The following is a 20300-nucleotide window of genomic DNA, read 5'->3' as shown; positions in this document are numbered from 1 at the left end:
CGAAACACTGGAACTTTAAATGCGCCGCATTCTACGCCCGCCCCCCTAATGCATCAAACCCCGCCCATCACCGCGTAGAAACCAATCCCCGCGCAGGGGATTCACCACTCGACCCCGCCCTGGAGTTCTGGATACCGTTCTGAAACTGTTCTAATACACGCCCCTCCACCAATGGGATGCCGGAGTGAGGCGTGAGGCGTTCCATCCCCTCCTTTGCTGGACGGGGTAGCCACGCCCCCTTCGCATGCAGTAGTTTATCAGTCTGTTGTGAGTTCTTGGGTTTTAAACAAATTGTTTTTCGACTTCTTCTGTTGATGTTTTGACGTCGTGGTAGACTGCTTGATTGATTAAGCAGAGTTGATCAAGGTAGAGTCATTACTGATTAAACAGCAGCGCGGATTGCATCAGCAAAGATGTCCTCATGCACCGCGATTATTTGTTTGTTGATTAAGCGAGGTATGTTATGATTAGGGTTATTTACTTCTCGATGAATCCGAGCGATTGCCGATAGCGTACATCCCGTTGCAGGGTTCCCTGTCTCTTCCTCCTTACACGACCTTCAGTGGCAATGCAGGCAGGCAGACAGGGGCACTGCAATGTCCAATGGTTCTGTATTACACTGAGGGGCAATGGTAGCACAAGTATAGGGCAGCTACAATGGGATGATTGAATGGGACCCCTATACCGCACAAGTACTGTATAGTGCAGCTACAGTTGGATAAAGGCGCCTGCCAAATAAACTGATAATAATACTAAACTAACAATATGCATTACCACACCTCTCTGTGCTTTACAATGCTTCCCTATGCTTTACCAGACCTCTCTGTGCTTTACAATGCTTCCCTATGCTTTACCAGACCTCTCTGTGCTTTACAATGCTTCCCTATGCTTTACCATACCTCTCTGTGCTTTGCAATGCTTCCCTGTGCTTTACCAGACCTCTCTGTGCTTTACAATGCTTCCCTATGCTTTACCAGACCTCTATGTGCTTTACAATGCTTCCCTGTGCTTTACCAGACCTCTCTGTGCTTTACAATGCTTCCCTATGCTTTACCAGACCTCTCTGCTTTACAATGCTTCCCTATGCTTTACCAGACCTCTCTGTGCTTTACAATGCTTCCCTATGCTTTACCAGACCTCTCTGTGCTTTACAATGCTTCCCTATGCTTTACCAGACCTCTCTGTGCTTTACAATGCTTCCCTATGCTTTACCAGACCTCTCTGTGCTTTACAATGCTTCCCTATGCTTTACCACACCTCTCTGTGCTTTACAATGCTTCCCTATGCTTTACCACACCTCTGTGCTTTACAATGCTTCCCTATGCTTTACCACACTTCTCTGTGCTTTACTATGCTGTCACTGTGCTTTATTACACTTTGCTGTGCTTGTACTGTGGGACACGTTTATAAGGGGCGTGTCTTTCTCAGGTGTGCTCAGGTGTGGAATGTGAGGTTTTGGGCTCAGACAGCTCCTCACTGGAGACAGAACTGCTTGGTGTGTGTGTGGGTGTGTGTGTGTGTGCGTGTGTGTGCGCGCGTGGGTGTGTGTGTGCGTGTGTGCGTGCTGTATGTTAAATATAGAAATTCTTCTCGAAATAGCGTGCACTGCTCTGACGTCAGGCTAAAATCAGGATCTGTTTGATTTGTGGGCTGATATTGTTATTTGTATTGCCCTGTGACAGAGTGAACCAGCCTGGCGATCGCCCTCCAGTCACACGGTGTAGCGAGCGTGAGAGCCTCTCTGCAGCGCAGTGCTGTCCACTTCAAACACAGTGACCCGTGGTCACTCTCTCCTTTCTGCTCGCAGATTCCTTTTAACAAAAACCAAATGCAAAGAAAATATTGAAGAAAATACTAAAAGTGCTCAGAGGAGCCAACGGCCGAAAAAAAGATATGTTTTTTTATTTTTTATGTTTGTAATAATAATAATAATAATAATAATAATAATAATAATAATACCATTGCTGAGCAGTTTTGGAGCCAGTCCATGTTTTACATTGTTCTGCAAGATTAATAATAATAATAATAATAATAATAATAATAATAATAATAATAATAATACCATTGCACTTTCTCGCTTTACCTGTAAACAAACTGGACAGCCAACCACGCTTTCCCTCTTCAGGTAAAGAAACTGGACCATCAACTGGATCCTTTTCTCTATATCTTGAAACACATGGAAATAAGACTCCCGCTACACAGCAGTGTGATCCATTCCTGGTTTTACTATGAGTTTAATAAGACACACCTGAGCTTGCTAGCTACACACACTGTGGTGAATCAAGCTCTAGTAAAACCTGGAATGGATGACACTGCAATGCAACAGGAGTCTTATTCCCATCCCTGTGCAATGATCCAGACAGCTGGCTTATTTACCTGGGACAGTAACCATGTGTGTAAATGCCAGGTGATAATATCTAGAAATGTGCTCTGGGGTTGTTGACAGCAGACATGGGGGAAGGAGAGGGCCACAGAGAGACAGAGAGGAGAGACAGGGAGTCTGGCTCTACCGTGACTCGGTTCAACCAGTCACATCACCCTGGGCAACCTCGCGATGACGGTCTGTCTGGCCAGAGAATTTAAACAATTCTTCCAAACGAGCAAAAACATCATTAATAATAAGAGGAGAGCCCTGCCCCTCTCTGCTAGTCTAGTCTAGAGCAGGTATATGATCCGGTTTATCTGGTCCAGTTTTCAATAGAAAGACAGAAAGAATGAAAGAAGTAACAAAAAGAAAGAAAGAAGGAAAGGTATTTTTTCAGTTTTCCCCCCTCTCTGTGCTTTACAGTGCTTCCCTATGCTTTACCACACCTCTCTGTGCTTTACAGTGCTTCCCTATGCTTTACCAGACCTCTCTGTGCTTTACAATGCTTCCCTGTGCTTTACCAGACCTCCCTGTGCTTTACAATGCTTCCCTATGCTTTACCAGACCTCTCTGTGCTTTACAATGCTTCCCTATGCTTTACCAGACCTCTCTGTGCTTTACAATGCTTCCCTATGCTTTACCAGACCTCTCTGTGCTTTACAATGCTTCCCTATGCTTTACCAGACCTCTCTGTGCTTTACAATGCTTCCCTATGCTTTACCAGACCTCTCTGTGCTTTACAATGCTTCCCTATGCTTTACCACACCTCTCTGTGCTTTACAGAGACAGTAAGACAGACAGACAGACAGACAGACAGCCTGCTTTGATAAACGGTGCCAGAGAAAAGCAGTTTGAAACGGACGGACAGACAGACTAGTATGCAGATGGCAATATGACTGAGGAGAAGTGCTGTGGGACGGACAGACAGACAGACAGACCGGCTCTGTGGGTGATATTACACCTGCATAGAAGTGGTTTCAGACGGACAGACAGACAGATGGCTTGCTCCGCAGCGGTGTCAGAGAGGCTGTGGTTTGGGTTAGGAGTTGTCTCTCTCTCTCGCTCTCAACCACAGCTCTGCAGTAATTAACCCTGATTGGTTTCGTGCAACAATCTCACAGGGAAACAAGTCATTAACGATGTCTAAGTCACTCTAGAACACCTTCAATCACAAGACAGGGAGAGGAGAGAGAGGAGGGGAGGGGGGAGAGAGAGAGAGAGAGAGAGAGAGAGGAGGGGAGGGGGAGAGGGGAGAGAGAGAAAGAGGAGGGGAGGGGAGGGGGTGAGGGAGAGGGGGGTAGAGAGGAGAGGGGGAGGGGAGGGGGAGAGAGAGGAGGGGTAGAGAGACGAGGGGGGAGAGAGAGGGGATAGAGAGAGAGAGAGGGAGGGGGAAGGGAGAGAGGGGTAGAGGAGAGGGGGAGAGAGGAGAGAGAAGTGAGAGGAGAGGGGGAGAGGAGAGAGGAGAGAGAAGTGAGAGGAGCAGGAGAGAGTGGGAGGGGGAGAGGGGGAGAGAGAGCAAGAAGAGAGAGGAGTGGGAGAGAGGGGGAGGGGGAGAGAGGAGAGGGAGAGAGGGGGGAGGGGAGAGAGGAGTGGGAGAGAGGGGGAGGGAGAGAGGGAAGGAGACTTGCATGCAAAATATATATATATTCTAGCATAAACCCCTGAAATTATTTAAAGTTAAATGATGACAGACAGACAGACAGGTGTCAAGCCGAGTCCGTTTATTCAGACGAGGAGTTCGGCTCGCCGCTAGAAAGGTGATGATGACGTCTCGGGTAACCGAATCCATTGGTAGGCCTGTGTGAAGAGGACCCTGCGACACACAGCCCTTTGAACCCCGCCGAGACGCTCTGCAGGTTTCTTTACAAGGTGTTAGAGGAGGGGGGGGGGGGTTTGAGAAGCTGGTAAAAACAACACGAGGGGTGAGAGCCGTGATCAATCGGTACCCAAGCGAAGATCACACGACTGATTAAAATCGACCTAATCACCACTATACAAACCTATAGTGACACGGCACTAGACAAGGTCGCTCAGCGTTTGATGCCCAACGCGTATTGGATTAATGAATGAATCGATTAAATAATTAATTCAAATTCCTCAATACACGTCCTCGTGTCGGCTAGTTATAGCAAACGCGATAATTGGATCCCCTCCCCCCCTCGTTTTAACCGCTGGATTCAGACCCGTTTGATGATGAAGATGAGGATGAGGATGAGGATGAGGATGGTTCTGGTTCTGGTTCTGGTTCTGTTTTGAATCTAGGACAGAGTTGGGTTATTCGGCTTTAAATATGGTGAGCTATCCCATAATGACACGTCTCGATGTTAATACGCGCCTCTAAATACCCGCTACATTTCTATCACCCAACTGCAGCACATTTGGACATTTTTTTTTTTTCGGATTTAACTTAAACCACGTAATTTTTCTAGATTTGACCAAATAAAGTATTTTTTTTATCTTCTCGTCCAGATTTAGCTTAATATACACACGTTAACAAAAACATCCGTAAACGTTTTGAAACGTGTACCTTCAGATATACTTTATAAACATTGAAAACGCGTATCGCACATTCAGCAGTTGAAGTCAATATGACAATTAATTTTTTTTTTTTTTTTAAATGCTCCAGTCTTTAAATCTGTATTTATTTATTTATTTATTTATGTATTTATTTATTTATTTATTACACATGTCGCCTCAGGCCCTGTCCGTAAACAGCACAATACATTCTTAATAAGCAATTTGTACGGCTGTTTTGGTTTTTTTTTTCACTCTTTTCCCAACGGCTTAAACGTCTTATTTCACTGTCTGAAAATAGGTGTTTCAGTCTATTTCAGGATTACACATAATCTATATTAAAACAGAAACAACTGCGATACCTTTCATTGGACTAACTAATCACAGGCTTTCAAGACCTCAAAAAGCCTCTTCCACAGGTGAAAGTACAGCAAAGAGAGACTGAACGCTTGTGATTAATTATTATTATTCAGCCAGTCCACTAAAAGGCATCCCATCACCTTCTCGTTGTCTGTCATTTTCAGACTAATAGGGCCGCCGTTTCATCTATCAACAATTCATTTTTAAAATCAATTACGGATTCCGGTTCCCTTGCTATTTAAATCCATTGATTCCAACACGTCATTTGTCAATTACAATTAGCGGCGTTCTGTTATAATTAACATGTGTGTATTAAAATATTTCTAGTGATTGAGTATCCTTTTGGATCCGGATTCTCCTTGGATACAGAACTGTGCTGTTTCTGAATCTCTCTCTCTCTCTCAATATTGTCGCAGAGCTGGGGGAGAAAAGGTGTAGTCCTTGAGGATACAGGACTACATTCCCCAGAATGCCTTGGGGCTGGTGGACACCTGCCTGTAATATAGGGCAGCACAACCCTCCGATCAAGAGTCCAGAGCCCTAACCACTACTCCACACTTATACATTAATAACATGACCAAACTATCTCCTGAAGCACTGAGCAATTTACAAGCAGTTGGTTTATTGAGGCAGTTATTGAGGCAGTTCAGTTTCCAGGTGAAACATCTCACGCACGCACGCACACACAGGCACGCACGCACACACACACACACACACACACACACACACACACACAGGCACGTACGCAGATCAGGTGCCCTTAGCACACAGGTACACCTTATTGCATCACACTGCAGGGCCTGTAAACAACACCTGAGGAGACTCGCTGACTCTCTATCGTAATATCATGGGGCGCTAGGCAACTATCATGGGAAAAGCACAGCTCAGTGTGATAAAGCACAGTGAAAGCTAAAGCATAGGGAAGCATTGTAAAGCACAGAGAGGTCTGGTAAAGCATAGGCAAGCATTGTAAAGCACAGAGAGGTCTGGTAAAGCATAGGGAAGCATAGGGAAGCATTGTAAAGCACAGAGAGGTCTGGTAAAGCATAGGGAAGCATTGTAAAGCACAGAGAGGTCTGGTAAAGCATAGGGAAGCACTGTAAAGCACAGAGAGGTCTGGTAAAGCATAGGGAAGCATTGTAAAGCACAGAGAGGTCTGGTAAAGCATAGGGAAGCATTGTAAAGCACAGAGAGGTCTGGTAAAGCATAGGGAAGCATTGTAAAGCACTGAGAGGTCTGGTAAAGCATAGGGAAGCATTGTAAAGCACAGAGAGGTCTGGTAAAGCATAGGGAAGCATTGTAAAGCACAGAGAGGTCTGGTAAGGCATAGGGAAGCATTGTAAAGCACTGAGAGGTCTGGTAACGCACTTTGATCAGCATTAATTGTGTTGCCTCTCTGTTTTCTGAAGCTTTATTACACTTTGTTATGCTGCTGTCATGGGGCAGACCAATATACTTTTTATAACTGTGTTTTTATAAGGACTCTGTGTGTGTGTGTGTGTGTGTGTGTGTGTGTGTGTGTGTGTGAGAATGCACGATTCCGGAATTTTAAAGTGATCTTTAGCACCTGTGTTCTACATGACATCATCATCACCTAGATAAATATCGACCTTGCTGATACTGTAGTAGGAAACACAGTGGAGTTGGACAAAAAAACCGAGACACGTTGTAGCACACGGGGCTGTGTGAATTCACTGCTGTTCACGTGACTTACACAAGATAAAAATGCACGTTGTGTCATACCAGACCTCTCTGTGCTTTACAGTGCTTCCCTATGCTTTACCAGACCTCTCTGTGCTTTACAATGCTTCCCTATGCTTCACCAGACCTCTCTGTGCTTTACAGTGCTTCCCTATGCTTTACCAGACCTCTCTGTGCTTTACAATGCTTCCCTATGCTTTACCACACCTCTCTGTGCTTTACAATGCTTCCCTATGCTTTACCACACCTCTCTGTGCTTTACAGTGCTTCCCTATGCTTTACCACACCTCTCTGTGCTTTACAGTGCTTCCCTATGCTTTACCAGCCCTCTCTGTGCTTTACAATGCTTCCCTATGCTTTACCACACCTCTCTGTGCTTTACAGTGCTTCCCTATGCTTTACCAGACCTCTCTCTGCTTTACAATGCTTCCCTATGCTTTACCAGACCTCTCTCTGCTTTACAATGCTTCCCTATGCTTTACCAGACCTCTCTGTGCTTTACAATGCTTCCCTATGCTTTACCAGACCTCTCTGTGCTTTACAATGCTTCCCTATGCTTTACCAGACCTCTCTGTGCTTTACAATGCTTGCCTATGCTTTACCAGACCTCTCTGTGCTTTACAATGCTTCCCTATGCTTTACCATACCTCTCTGTGCTTTACAATGCTTCCCTATGCTTTACCAGACCTCTCTGTGCTTTACAATGCTTCCCTATGCTTTACCACACCTCTCTGTGCTTTACAATGCTTCACTATGCTTTACCAGACCTCTCTGTGCTTTACAATGCTTCCCTATGCTTTACCAGACCTCTCTGTGCTTTACAATGCTTCCCTATGCTTTACCACACCTCTCTGTGCTTTACAATGCTTCCCTATGCTTTACCACACCTCTCTGTGCTTTACAATGCTTCCCTATGCTTTACCAGACCTCTCTGTGCTTTACAATCCTCCCCTATGCTTTACCAGACCTCTCTGTGCTTTACAATGCTTCCCTATGCTTTACCATACCTCTCTGTGCTTTACAATGCTTCCCTATGCTTTACCAGACCTCTCTGTGCTTTACAATGCTTCCCTATGCTTTACCAGACCTCTCTGTGCTTTACAATCCTCCCCTATGCTTTACCAGACCTCTGTGCTTCACAATGCTTCTCTATGCTTTACCAGACCTCTCTGTGCTTTGCAATGCTTCCCTATGCTTTACCAGACCTCTCTGTGCTTTACAATGCTTCCCTATGCTTTACCAGACCTCTCTGTGCTTTACAATGCTTCCCTATGCTTTACCACACCTCTCTGTGCTTTACAATGCTTCCCTATGCTTTACCAGACCTCTCTGTGCTTTACAATGCTTCCCTGTGCTTTACCAGACCTCTCTGTGCTTTACAATGCTTCCCTATGCTTTACCAGACCTCTCTGTGCTTTACAATGCTTCCCTATGCTTTACCAGACCTCTCTGTGCTTTACAATGCTTCCCTATGCTTTACCAGACCTCTCTGTGCTTTACAATGCTTCCCTATGCTTTACCAGACCTCTCTGTGCTTTACAATGCTTCCCTATGCTTTACCACACCTCTCTGTGCTTTACAATGCTTCCCTATGCTTTACCAGACCTCTCTGTGCTTTGCAATGCTTCCCTATGCTTTACCAGACCTCTCTGTGCTTTACAATGCTTCCCTATGCTTTACCAGACCTCTCTGTGCTTTACAATGCTTCCCTATGCTTTACCAGACCTCTCTGTGTTTTACAATGCTTCCCTATGCTTTACCAGACCTCTCTGTGCTTTACAATGCTTCCCTATGCTTTACCAGACCTCTCTGTGCTTTACAATGCTTTCCTATGCTTTACCAGACCTCTCTGTGCTTTGCAATGCTTCCCTATGCTTTACCATACCTCTCTGTGCTTTACAATGCTTCCCTATGCTTTACCAGACCTCTCTGTGCTTTACAATGCTTCCCTATGCTTTACCACACCTCTCTGTGCTTTACAATGCTTCCCTATGCTTTACCAGACCTCTCTGTGCTTTACAATGCTTCCCTATGCTTTACCAGACCTCTCTGTGCTTTACAATGCTTCCCTATGCTTTACCAGACCTCTCTGTGCTTTACAATGCTTCCCTATGCTTTACCAGACCTCTCTGTGCTTTACAATGCTTCCCTATGCTTTACCAGACCTCTCTGTGCTTTACAATGCTTCCCTATGCTTTACCAGACCTCTCTGTGCTTTACAATGCTTCCCTATGCTTTACCAGACCTCTCTGTGCTTTACAATGCTTCCCTATGCTTTACCAGACCTCTCTGTGCTTTACAATGCTTCCCTATGCTTTACCAGACCTCTCTGTGCTTTACAATGCTTCCCTATGCTTTACCAGACCTCTCTGTGCTTTACAGTGCTTCCCTATGCTTTACCAGACCTCTCTGTGCTTTACAATGTTTCCCTATGCTTTACCAGACCTCTCTGTGCTTTACAATGCTTCCCTATGCTTTACCAGACCTCTCTGTGCTTTACAATGCTTCCCTATGCTTTACCAGACCTCTCTGTGCTTTACAATGCTTCCCTATGCTTTACCAGACCTCTCTGTGCTTTACAATGCTTCCCTATGCTTTACCAGACCTCTCTGTGCTTTACAATGCTTCCCCATGCTTTACCAGATCTCTCTGTGCTTTACAATGCTTCCCTATGCTTTACCAGACCTCTCTGTGCTTTACAATGCTTCCCTATGCTTTACCAGACCTCTCTGTGCTTTACAATGCTTCCCTATGCTTTACCAGACCTCTCTGTTTACACATGCTTCCCTATGCTTTACCAGACCTCTCTGTGCTTTACAATGCTTCCCTATGCTTTACCAGACCTCTCTGTGCTTTACAATGCTTCCCTATGCTTTACCAGACCTCTCTGTGCTTTACAATGCTTCCCTATGCTTTACCAGACCTCTCTGTGCTTTACAATGCTTCCCTATGCTTTTACCAGACCTCTCTGTGCTTTACAATGCTTCCCTATGCTTTACCAGACCTCTCTGTGCTTTACAATGCTTCCCCTATGCTTTACCAGACCTCTCTGTGCTTTACAATGCTTCCCTATGCTTTACCAGACCTCTCTGTGCTTTACAATGCTTCCCTATGCTTTACCAGACCTCTCTGTGCTTTACAATGCTTCCCTATGCTTTACCAGACCTCTCTGTGCTTTACAATGCTTCCCTATGCTTTACCAGACCTCTCTGTGCTTTACAATGCTTCCCTATGCTTTACCAGACCTCTCTGTGCTTTACAATGCTTCCCTATGCTTTACCAGACCTCTCTGTGCTTTACAATGCTTCCCTATGCTTTACCAGACCTCTCTGTGCTTTACAATGCTTCCCTATGCTTTACCAGACCTCTCTGTGCTTTACAATGCTTCCCTATGCTTTACCACACCTCTCTGTGCTTTACAATGCTTCCCTATGCTTTACCAGACCTCTCTGTGCTTTACAATGCTTCCCCATGCTTTACCAGACCTCTCTGTGCTTTACAATGCTTCCCCATGCTTTACCAGATCTCTCTGTGCTTTACAATGCTTCCCTATGCTTTACCAGACCTCTCTGTGCTTTACAATGCTTCCTATGCTTTACCAGACCTCTCTGTGCTTTACAATGCTTCCCTATGCTTTACCAGACCTCTCTGTGCTTTACAATGCTTCCCTATGCTTTACCAGACCTCTCTGTGCTTTACAATGCTTCCCTATGCTTTACCAGACCTCTCTGTGCTTTACAATGCTTCCCTATGCTTTACCAGACCTCTCTGTGCTTTACAATGCTTCCTTGTGCTTTACCAGACCTCTCTGTGCTTTACAATGCTTCCCTATGCTTTACCAGACTTCTCTCTGCTTTACAATGCTTCCCTATGCTTTACCAGACCTCTCTGTGCTTTACAATGCTTCCCTATGCTTTACCAGACCTCTCTGTGCTTTACAATGCTTCCCTATGCTTTACCAGACCTCTCTGTGCTTTACAATGCTTCCCTATGCTTTACCAGACCTCTCTGTGCTTTACAATGCTTCCCTATGCTTTACCATACCTCTCTGTGCTTTACAATGCTTCCCTATGCTTTACCAGACCTCTCTGTGCTTTACAATGCTTCCCTATGCTTTACCAGACCTCTCTGTGCTTTACAATGCTTCCCTATGCTTTACCAGACCTCTCTGTGCTTTACAATGCTTCCCTATGCTTTACCAGACCTCTCTGTGCTTTACAATGCTTCCCTATGCTTTACCAGACCTCTCTGTGCTTTACAATGCTTCCCTATGCTTTACCAGACCTCTCTGTGCTTTACAATGCTTCCCTGTGCTTTACCAGACCTCTCTGTGCTTTACAATGCTTCCCTATGCTTTACCAGACCTCTCTCTGCTTTACAATGCTTCCCTATGCTTTACCAGACCTCTCTGTGCTTTACAATGCTTCCCTATGCTTTACCAGACCTCTCTGTGCTTTACAATGCTTCCCTATGCTTTACCATACCTCTCTGTGCTTTACAATGCTTCCCTATGCTTTACCACACCTCTCTGTGCTTTACAATGCTTCCCTATGCTTTACCAGACCTCTCTGTGCTTTACAATGCTTCCCTATGCTTTACCACACCTCTCTATGCTTTACAATGCTTCCCTATGCTTTACCATACCTCTCTGTGCTTTACAATGCTTCCCTATGCTTTACCAGACCTCTCTGTGCTTTACAATGCTTCCCTATGCTTTACCAGACCTCTCTGTGCTTTACAATGCTTCCCTATGCTTTACCAGACCTCTCTGTGCTTTACAATGCTTCCCTATGCTTTACCAGACCTCTCTGTGCTTTACAATGCTTCCCTATGCTTTACCAGACCTCTCTGTTCTTTACAATGCTTCCTATGCTTTTACCAGACCTCTCTGTGCTTTACAATGCTTCCCTATGCTTTACCACACCTCTCTGTGCTTTACAATGCTTCCCTATGCTTTACCAGACCTCTCTGTGCTTTACAATGCTTCCCTATGCTTTACCACACCTCTCTGTGCTTTACAATGCTTCCCTATGCTTTACCAGACCTCTCTGTGCTTTTACAATGCTTCCCTATGCTTTACCAGACCTCTCTGTGCTTTACAATGCTTCCCTATGCTTTACCATACCTCTCTGTGCTTTACAGTGCTTCCCTATGCTTTACCAGACCTCTCTGCGCTTTACAATGCTTCCCTATGCTTTACCACACCTCTCTGTGCTTTACAATGCTTCCCTATGCTTTACCACACCTCTCTGTGCTTTACAATGCTTCCCTATGCTTTACCAGACCTCTCTGTGCTTTACAATGCTTCCCTATGCTTTACCAGACCTCTCTGCGCTTTACAATGCTTCCCTATGCTTTACCACACCTCTCTGTGCTTTACAATGCTTCCCTATGCTTTACCAGACCTCTCTGTGCTTTACAATGCTTCCCTATGCTTTACCAGACCTCTCTGTGCTTTACAATGCTTCCCTATGCTTTACCAGACCTCTCTGTGCTTTACAATGCTTCCCTATGCTTTACCAGACCTCTCTGTGCTTTACAGTGCTTCCCTATGCTTTACCAGACCTCTCTGTGCTTTACAATGCTTCCCTATGCTTTACCAGACCTCTCTGTGCTTTACAATGCTTCCCTATGCTTTACCAGACCTCTCTGTGCTTTACAATGCTTCCCTATGCTTTACCAGACCTCTCTGTGCTTTACAATGCTTCCCTATGCTTTACCAGACCTCTCTGTGCTTTACAATGCTTCCCTATGCTTTACCAGACCTCTCTGTGCTTTACAATGCTTCCCTATGCTTTACCACGCCTCTCTGCTTTACAATGCTTCCCTATGCTTTACCAGACCTCTCTGTGCTTTACAATGCTTCCCTATGCTTTACCAGACCTCTCTGTGCTTTACAATGCTTCCCTATGCTTTACCAGACCTCTCTGTGCTTTACAGTGCTTCCCTATGCTTTACCAGACCTCTCTGTGCTTTACAATGCTTCCCTATGCTTTACCAGACCTCTCTGTGCTTTACAATGCTTCCCTATGCTTTATCAGACCTCTCTGTGCTTTACAATGCTTCCCTATGCTTTACCACACCTCTCTGTGCTTTACAATGCTTCCCTATGCTTTACCACACCTCTCTGTGCTTTACAATGCTTCCCTATGCTTTATCAGACCTCTCTGTGCTTTACAATGCTTCCCTGTGCTTTACCATACCTCTCTGTGCTTTACAATGCTTCCCTATGCTTTACCACACCTCTCTGTGCTTTACAATGCTTCCCTGTGCTTTACCAGACCTCTCTGTGCTTTACAATGCTTCCCTATGCTTTACCAGACCTCTCTGTGCTTTACAATGCTTCCCTATGCTTTACCAGACCTCTCTGTGCTTTACAATGCTTCCCTATGCTTTACCACGCCTCTCTGCTTTACAATGCTTCCCTATGCTTTACCAGACCTCTCTGTGCTTTACAATGCTTCCCTATGCTTTACCAGACCTCTCTGTGCTTTACAATGCTTCCCTATGCTTTACCAGACCTCTCTGTGCTTTACAGTGCTTCCCTATGCTTTACCAGACCTCTCTGTGCTTTACAATGCTTCCCTATGCTTTACCAGACCTCTCTGTGCTTTACAATGCTTCCCTATGCTTTATCAGACCTCTCTGTGCTTTACAATGCTTCCCTATGCTTTACCACACCTCTCTGTGCTTTACAATGCTTCCCTATGCTTTACCACACCTCTCTGTGCTTTACAATGCTTCCCTATGCTTTATCAGACCTCTCTGTGCTTTACAATGCTTCCCTGTGCTTTACCATACCTCTCTGTGCTTTACAATGCTTCCCTATGCTTTACCACACCTCTCTGTGCTTTACAATGCTTCCCTGTGCTTTACCAGACCTCTCTGTGCTTTACAATGCTTCCCTATGCTTTACCAGACCTCTCTGTGCTTTACAATGCTTCCCTATGCTTTACCAGACCTCTCTGTGCTTTACAATGCTTCCCTATGCTTTACCAGACCTCTCTGTGCTTTACAATGCTTCCCTATGCTTTACCACACCTCTCTGTGCTTTACAATGCTTCCCTATGCTTTACCAGACCTCTCTGTGCTTTACAATGCTTCCCTATGCTTTACCAGACCTCTCTGTGTTTTACAATGCTTCCCTATGCTTTACCACACCTCTCTGTGCTTTACAATGCTTCCCTATGCTTTACCAGCCCTCTCTGTGCTTTACAATGCTTCCCTATGCTTTACCACACCTCTCTGTGCTTTAGAATGCTTCCCTATGCTTTACCACACCTCTCTGTGCTTTACAATGCTTCCCTATGCTTTACCAGCCCTCTCTGTGCTTTACAATGCTTCCCTATGCTTTACCAGACCTCTCTGTGCTTTACAATGCTTCCCTATGCTTTACCACACCTCTCTGTGCTTTACAATGCTTCCCTATGCTTTACCAGACCTCTCTGTGCTTTACAATGCTTCCCTATGCTTTACCAGACCTCTCTGTGCTTTACAATGCTTCCCTATGCTTTACCAGACCTCTCTGTGTTTTACAATGCTTCCCTATGCTTTACCACACCTCTCTGTGCTTTACAATGCTTCCCTATGCTTTACCAGACCTCTCTGTGCTTTACAATGCTTCCCTATGCTTTACCAGACCTCTCTGTGCTTTACAATGCTTCCCTATGCTTTACCAGACCTCTCTGTGCTTTACAATGCTTCCCTATGCTTTACCAGACCTCTCTGTGCTTTACAGTGCTTCCCTATGCTTTACCAGACCTCTCTGTGCTTTACAATGCTTCCCTATGCTTTACCAGACCTCTCTGTGCTTTACAATGCTTCCCTATGCTTTACCAGACCTCTCTGTGCTTTACAATGCTTCCCTATGCTTTACCAGACCTCTCTGTGCTTTACAATGCTTCCCTATGCTTTACCAGACCTCTCTGTGCTTTACAATGCTTCCCTATGCTTTACCAGACCTCTCTGTGCTTTACAATGCTTCCCTATGCTTTACCAGACCTCTCTGTGCTTTACAATGCTTCCCTATGCTTTACCAGACCTCTCTGTGCTTTACAATGCTTCCCTATGCTTTACCAGACCTCTCTGTGCTTTACAATGTTTCCCTATGCTTTACCACACTTCTCTGTGCTTTACAATGCTTCCCTATGCTTTACCAGACCTCTCTGTGCTTTACAATGCTTCCCTATGCTTTACCACACCTCTCTGTGCATTACAATGCTTCCCTATGCTTTACCAGACCTCTCTGTGCTTTACAATGCTTCCCTATGCTTTACCAGACCTCTCTGTGCTTTACAATGCTTCCCTATGCTTTACCAGACCTCTCTGTGCTTTACAATGCTTCCCTATGCTTTACCAGACCTCTCTGTGCTTTACAATGCTTCCCTATGCTTTACCACGCCTCTCTGCTTTACAATGCTTCCCTATGCTTTACCAGACCTCTCTGTGCTTTACAATGCTTCCCTATGCTTTACCAGACCTCTCTGTGCTTTACAATGCTTCCCTATGCTTTACCAGACCTCTCTGTGCTTTACAGTGCTTCCCTATGCTTTACCAGACCTCTCTGTGCTTTACAATGCTTCCCTATGCTTTACCAGACCTCTCTGTGCTTTACAATGCTTCCCTATGCTTTATCAGACCTCTCTGTGCTTTACAATGCTTCCCTATGCTTTACCACACCTCTCTGTGCTTTACAATGCTTCCCTATGCTTTACCACACCTCTCTGTGCTTTACAATGCTTCCCTATGCTTTATCAGACCTCTCTGTGCTTTACAATGCTTCCCTGTGCTTTACCATACCTCTCTGTGCTTTACAATGCTTCCCTATGCTTTACCACACCTCTCTGTGCTTTACAATGCTTCCCTGTGCTTTACCAGACCTCTCTGTGCTTTACAATGCTTCCCTATGCTTTACCAGACCTCTCTGTGCTTTACAATGCTTCCCTATGCTTTACCAGACCTCTCTGTGCTTTACAATGCTTCCCTATGCTTTACCAGACCTCTCTGTGCTTTACAATGCTTCCCTATGCTTTACCACACCTCTCTGTGCTTTACAATGCTTCCCTATGCTTTACCAGACCTCTCTGTGCTTTACAATGCTTCCCTATGCTTTACCAGACCTCTCTGTGTTTTACAATGCTTCCCTATGCTTTACCACACCTCTCTGTGCTTTACAATGCTTCCCTATGCTTTACCAGCCCTCTCTGTGCTTTACAATGCTTCCCTATGCTTTACCACACCTCTCTGTGCTTTAGAATGCTTCCCTATGCTTTACCACACCTCTCTGTGCTTTACAATGCTTCCCTATGCTTTACCAGCCCTCTCTGTGCTTTACAATGCTTCCCTATGCTTTACCAGACCTCTCTGTGCTTTACAATGCTTCCCTATGCTTTACCACACCTCTCTGTGCTTTACAATGCTTCCCTATGCTTTACCAGACCTCTCTGTGCTTTACAATGCTTCCCTATGCTTTACCAGACCTCTCTGTGCTTTACAATGCTTCCCTATGCTTTACCAGACCTCTCTGTGTTTTACAATGCTTCCCTATGCTTTACCACACCTCTCTGTGCTTTACAATGCTTCCCTATGCTTTACCAGACCTCTCTGTGCTTTACAATGCTTCCCTATGCTTTACCAGACCTCTCTGTGCTTTACAATGCTTCCCTATGCTTTACCAGACCTCTCTGTGCTTTACAATGCTTCCCTATGCTTTACCAGACCTCTCTGTGCTTTACAGTGCTTCCCTATGCTTTACCAGACCTCTCTGTGCTTTACAATGCTTCCCTATGCTTTACCAGACCTCTCTGTGCTTTACAATGCTTCCCTATGCTTTACCAGACCTCTCTGTGCTTTACAATGCTTCCCTATGCTTTACCAGACCTCTCTGTGCTTTACAATGCTTCCCTATGCTTTACCAGACCTCTCTGTGCTTTACAATGCTTCCCTATGCTTTACCAGACCTCTCTGTGCTTTACAATGCTTCCCTATGCTTTACCAGGCCTCTCTGTGCTTTACAATGCTTCCCTATGCTTTACCAGACCTCTCTGTGCTTTACAATGCTTCCCTATGCTTTACCAGGCCTCTCTGTGCTTTACAATGCTTCCCTATGCTTTACCAGACCTCTCTGTGCTTTACAATGCTTCCCTATGCTTTACCAGACCTCTCTGTGCTTTACAATGCTTCCCTGTGCTTTACCACACCTCTCTGTGCTTTACAATGCTTCCCTATGCTTTACCAGACCTCTCTGTGCTTTACAATGCTTCCCTGTGCTTTACCAGACCTCTCTGTGCTTTACAATGCTTCCCTATGCTTTACCAGACCTCTCTGTGCTTTACAATGCTTCCCTATGCTTTACCAGACCTCTCTGTGCTTTACAATGCTTCCCTATGTTTTACCAGACCTCTCTGTGCTTTACAATGCTGTCACTGTGCTTTATTACACTCTGCTGTGCTTTTACTAGGGGAGTCTCTTCTACGGATTCTGACATCTTCTCAGTGTTTTAAATATCTTGACATCTCCCCCCTCTTTACCCCACCTCCCCCTCTACAATGTAAAGCCCATATGTGTCTCATAAATATCTGAATGGATGAATTGATGGAGCGCGTGTCTGCCAGAGTCCAGCTGTCTCTCTCCTCTCTCTCTCTCCTTTCTCTCTCTCTCTCTCTCTTTTTGGGATCCAACACACTCAAACAAGCTGCTCACTTTCTGGCAGGACAATGGCATTAGCATTAGCATACAGGTGCTGGGTGGCACACTTCTGCACAATAGGGTCCAGGGGGGGATAATCTGTGGTCACTGACTTCTGATCCTCTACAGTAATCCTTGCTGCTTTTAAAAAAAATTATATGAACTGCTAAACCAGGCTTCTTCCAAATCCTCTTTGTTCTCTGTAACCCGCGGGGTGCTGTGCGCCTCTTACCTGTGCTTTCTCTGTGCTTTATTACACTTCGCTGTGTCTAAGGGTTGCTGGAGACGCTCTGGTCTCAATGCTAGTGGTTGGTGCTAGGTAACGCACTGGGATTAGACTGGGACCCCAGTGGGATTGTTTTTCGCACTCATCGGTAATCTTCGACCCCCCCCCCTCCTCCTCCTCCTCCCCCCCCCCCAACGATCACAGATGGAGACCCGTCCTGTCCGTGATCACCATCGTTTAACTATTGATCTGCCTGCGAGGGTATTTGCACTGTTATCAATAGGCACACTTCTCTGCCCCCCACCTGTGTGACAGCACTGCAGATTGGTTTGCGTTAAATATATTTTGTACTTGTTTTAAGTCACTCTCATATTCCACAGAGTAAATGTGTAGAATTATCCCACCAACGACATCACCAGCAGTATTATCTTGATTTCCGTATTTGAATGTGAGGGACGGTTCAATGCTATGGAACTAATGCTGTCAGGATACAAAAGGAATGTGGACTTATTTTCAAACTAGGCACTTCCGAGCCGTTTGGAATGAACATTCTATTCTGAGGTCATCATCATCTTCATCATCATCATCATCATCATCATCATCATCATCAACATTCTGGAATTTTGTTTAAAAGACTACTTGTTTGTTTTTTATCAGCTTCTTAAAGCACTGTGTTTTTTCGTATTCAGCCGATGAAGGACTTGTAGTCCGAAACGTCCTGATTAATTGATTTGGAATCAATGATTCTACCTTTTTAAGTACCTGAAAAATCCTTGTTTCTTTTTTCTTATTGATCATTTTGGTACACAGCAGTTTTCCTTTTTTCTCAAACATATATATATTATTGATGTTATTTGTTTTAAACACGTGTTTAGTTGTATTTTCTGTTAAGCTGCATCACTTTCAACAGCTGTCTGATTTCCTGACCTTCTGCTTGATTGCTTGTAGCCTTCTGTCCCTTTCTCTCTCAGCCCCCTCTTTCAATATCTCTCTCTCTCTCTCATTGCTTTCTTTCACTCTATTCCTCCGTTTGTCAGTTTGGAGACGCAGGTTATTTACAACAAAGACTATTCTTTCTCTCCACCTTTTCTTTCTCTCTCCCTCCATCTTTCTTTCTTTTGTCGACAAAACAAAAGCCCTTTTTTTCTGACACTTGTTTCTAGACTAAACAAAGCTTTTTTCCTCTACCAGATTGCCTTTCACCCTCCCTCCCTCCCTCCCTCCCTCCCTTTCTTTCTTTCACTCTATTCCTCTTTTGTGGGTTTGGAGATGCAGGTTATTTATAGCAAGGAAGACAATATTCTCTCTCTCTCTCTCTCTCTCTCTCGCTCTCTCTCTCTGACACTTTTTCAAGACTAAACAAAGCTTTTTTTTCCCCTTTACCAGCTTGCCTTACACCTTCCCTCCTCTCTCTTCCTCGCAGCACACAGACAATGCTGCTCACCGCAGACAATACAAGACCGCAGGCCTGCAATACAACACAGACAACCCCCCCTGAGACCCGACTGCTCTCCTGCAGTTACTGAACACAAACGAGCCACTCTCACACAGCGTTCCCTGAGCCAGACCCTTCATTGCAGACAGGCAGCATTGCAGGGGTGGAGAGGAGACTCCTGTTGCATAGCAGCTTTGATCCGGTCCTGGTTTTACTAAGAGTTTAATAAGACACACCTGAGTCGAGCAGAGAAGCGTTTGGGCTCCAGTGCCTTCATCAGTGTTATTGAAACTAGAAGAGACCGAGTCAAGCAGACCAGCTCTAGTGCCTTCATCAGTGTTACTGAAACTAAACTGAGTCAAGCAGACCAACGTTTGGGCTCCAGTGCCTTCATCAGTGTTACTGAAACTAAACTGAGTCAAGCAGACCAGCATTTGGGCTCCAGTGCCTTCATCAGTGTTATTGAAACTAAACTGAGTCAAGCAGACCAGCGTTTGGGCTCTAATGCCTTCATCAGTGTTATTGAAACTAAACTGAGTCAAGCAGACCAGCGTTTGGGCTCTAGCACCTTCATCAGGGTTACTGAAACTAAACTGAGTCAAGCAGACCAGCGTTTGGGCTCTAGTGCCTTCATCAGCGTTATTGAAACTAGAAGAGACAATGCAGACAGACAGACAGGGGCACAGCAATGGCAATGCAGACAGACAGGGGCACAGCAGTGGCAATGCAGACAGGCAGACAGGGGCACAGCTATGGTTCGTGTGTGACGCTCTCCCCCGCTCTATTCCTGTACCCCTAATTATAGTGGTTTGCTGTTGATCAGTCGCTATGCCTCTTTTAACTCTCTTCGCTGGCACTGTGCCTGGGTGGAAACGTGGGCTTTTTTTGGGCTAATTCTAATTGAGGGCTTTGTGGGAACATGTGTGCGATCTATACTGGGCAGTACCTCGGGTTACAGAGCGCACTGCACGGGAGATATTAAAAGAGGGGGCACAGCTGGGGGGGGTCAGACC

Source organism: Acipenser ruthenus, unplaced genomic scaffold (assembly GCF_902713425.1).
Source record: "Acipenser ruthenus unplaced genomic scaffold, fAciRut3.2 maternal haplotype, whole genome shotgun sequence".
Lineage (NCBI taxonomy): Eukaryota > Metazoa > Chordata > Actinopteri > Acipenseriformes > Acipenseridae > Acipenser > Acipenser ruthenus.
This window is presented reverse-complemented; position numbering follows the sequence as displayed.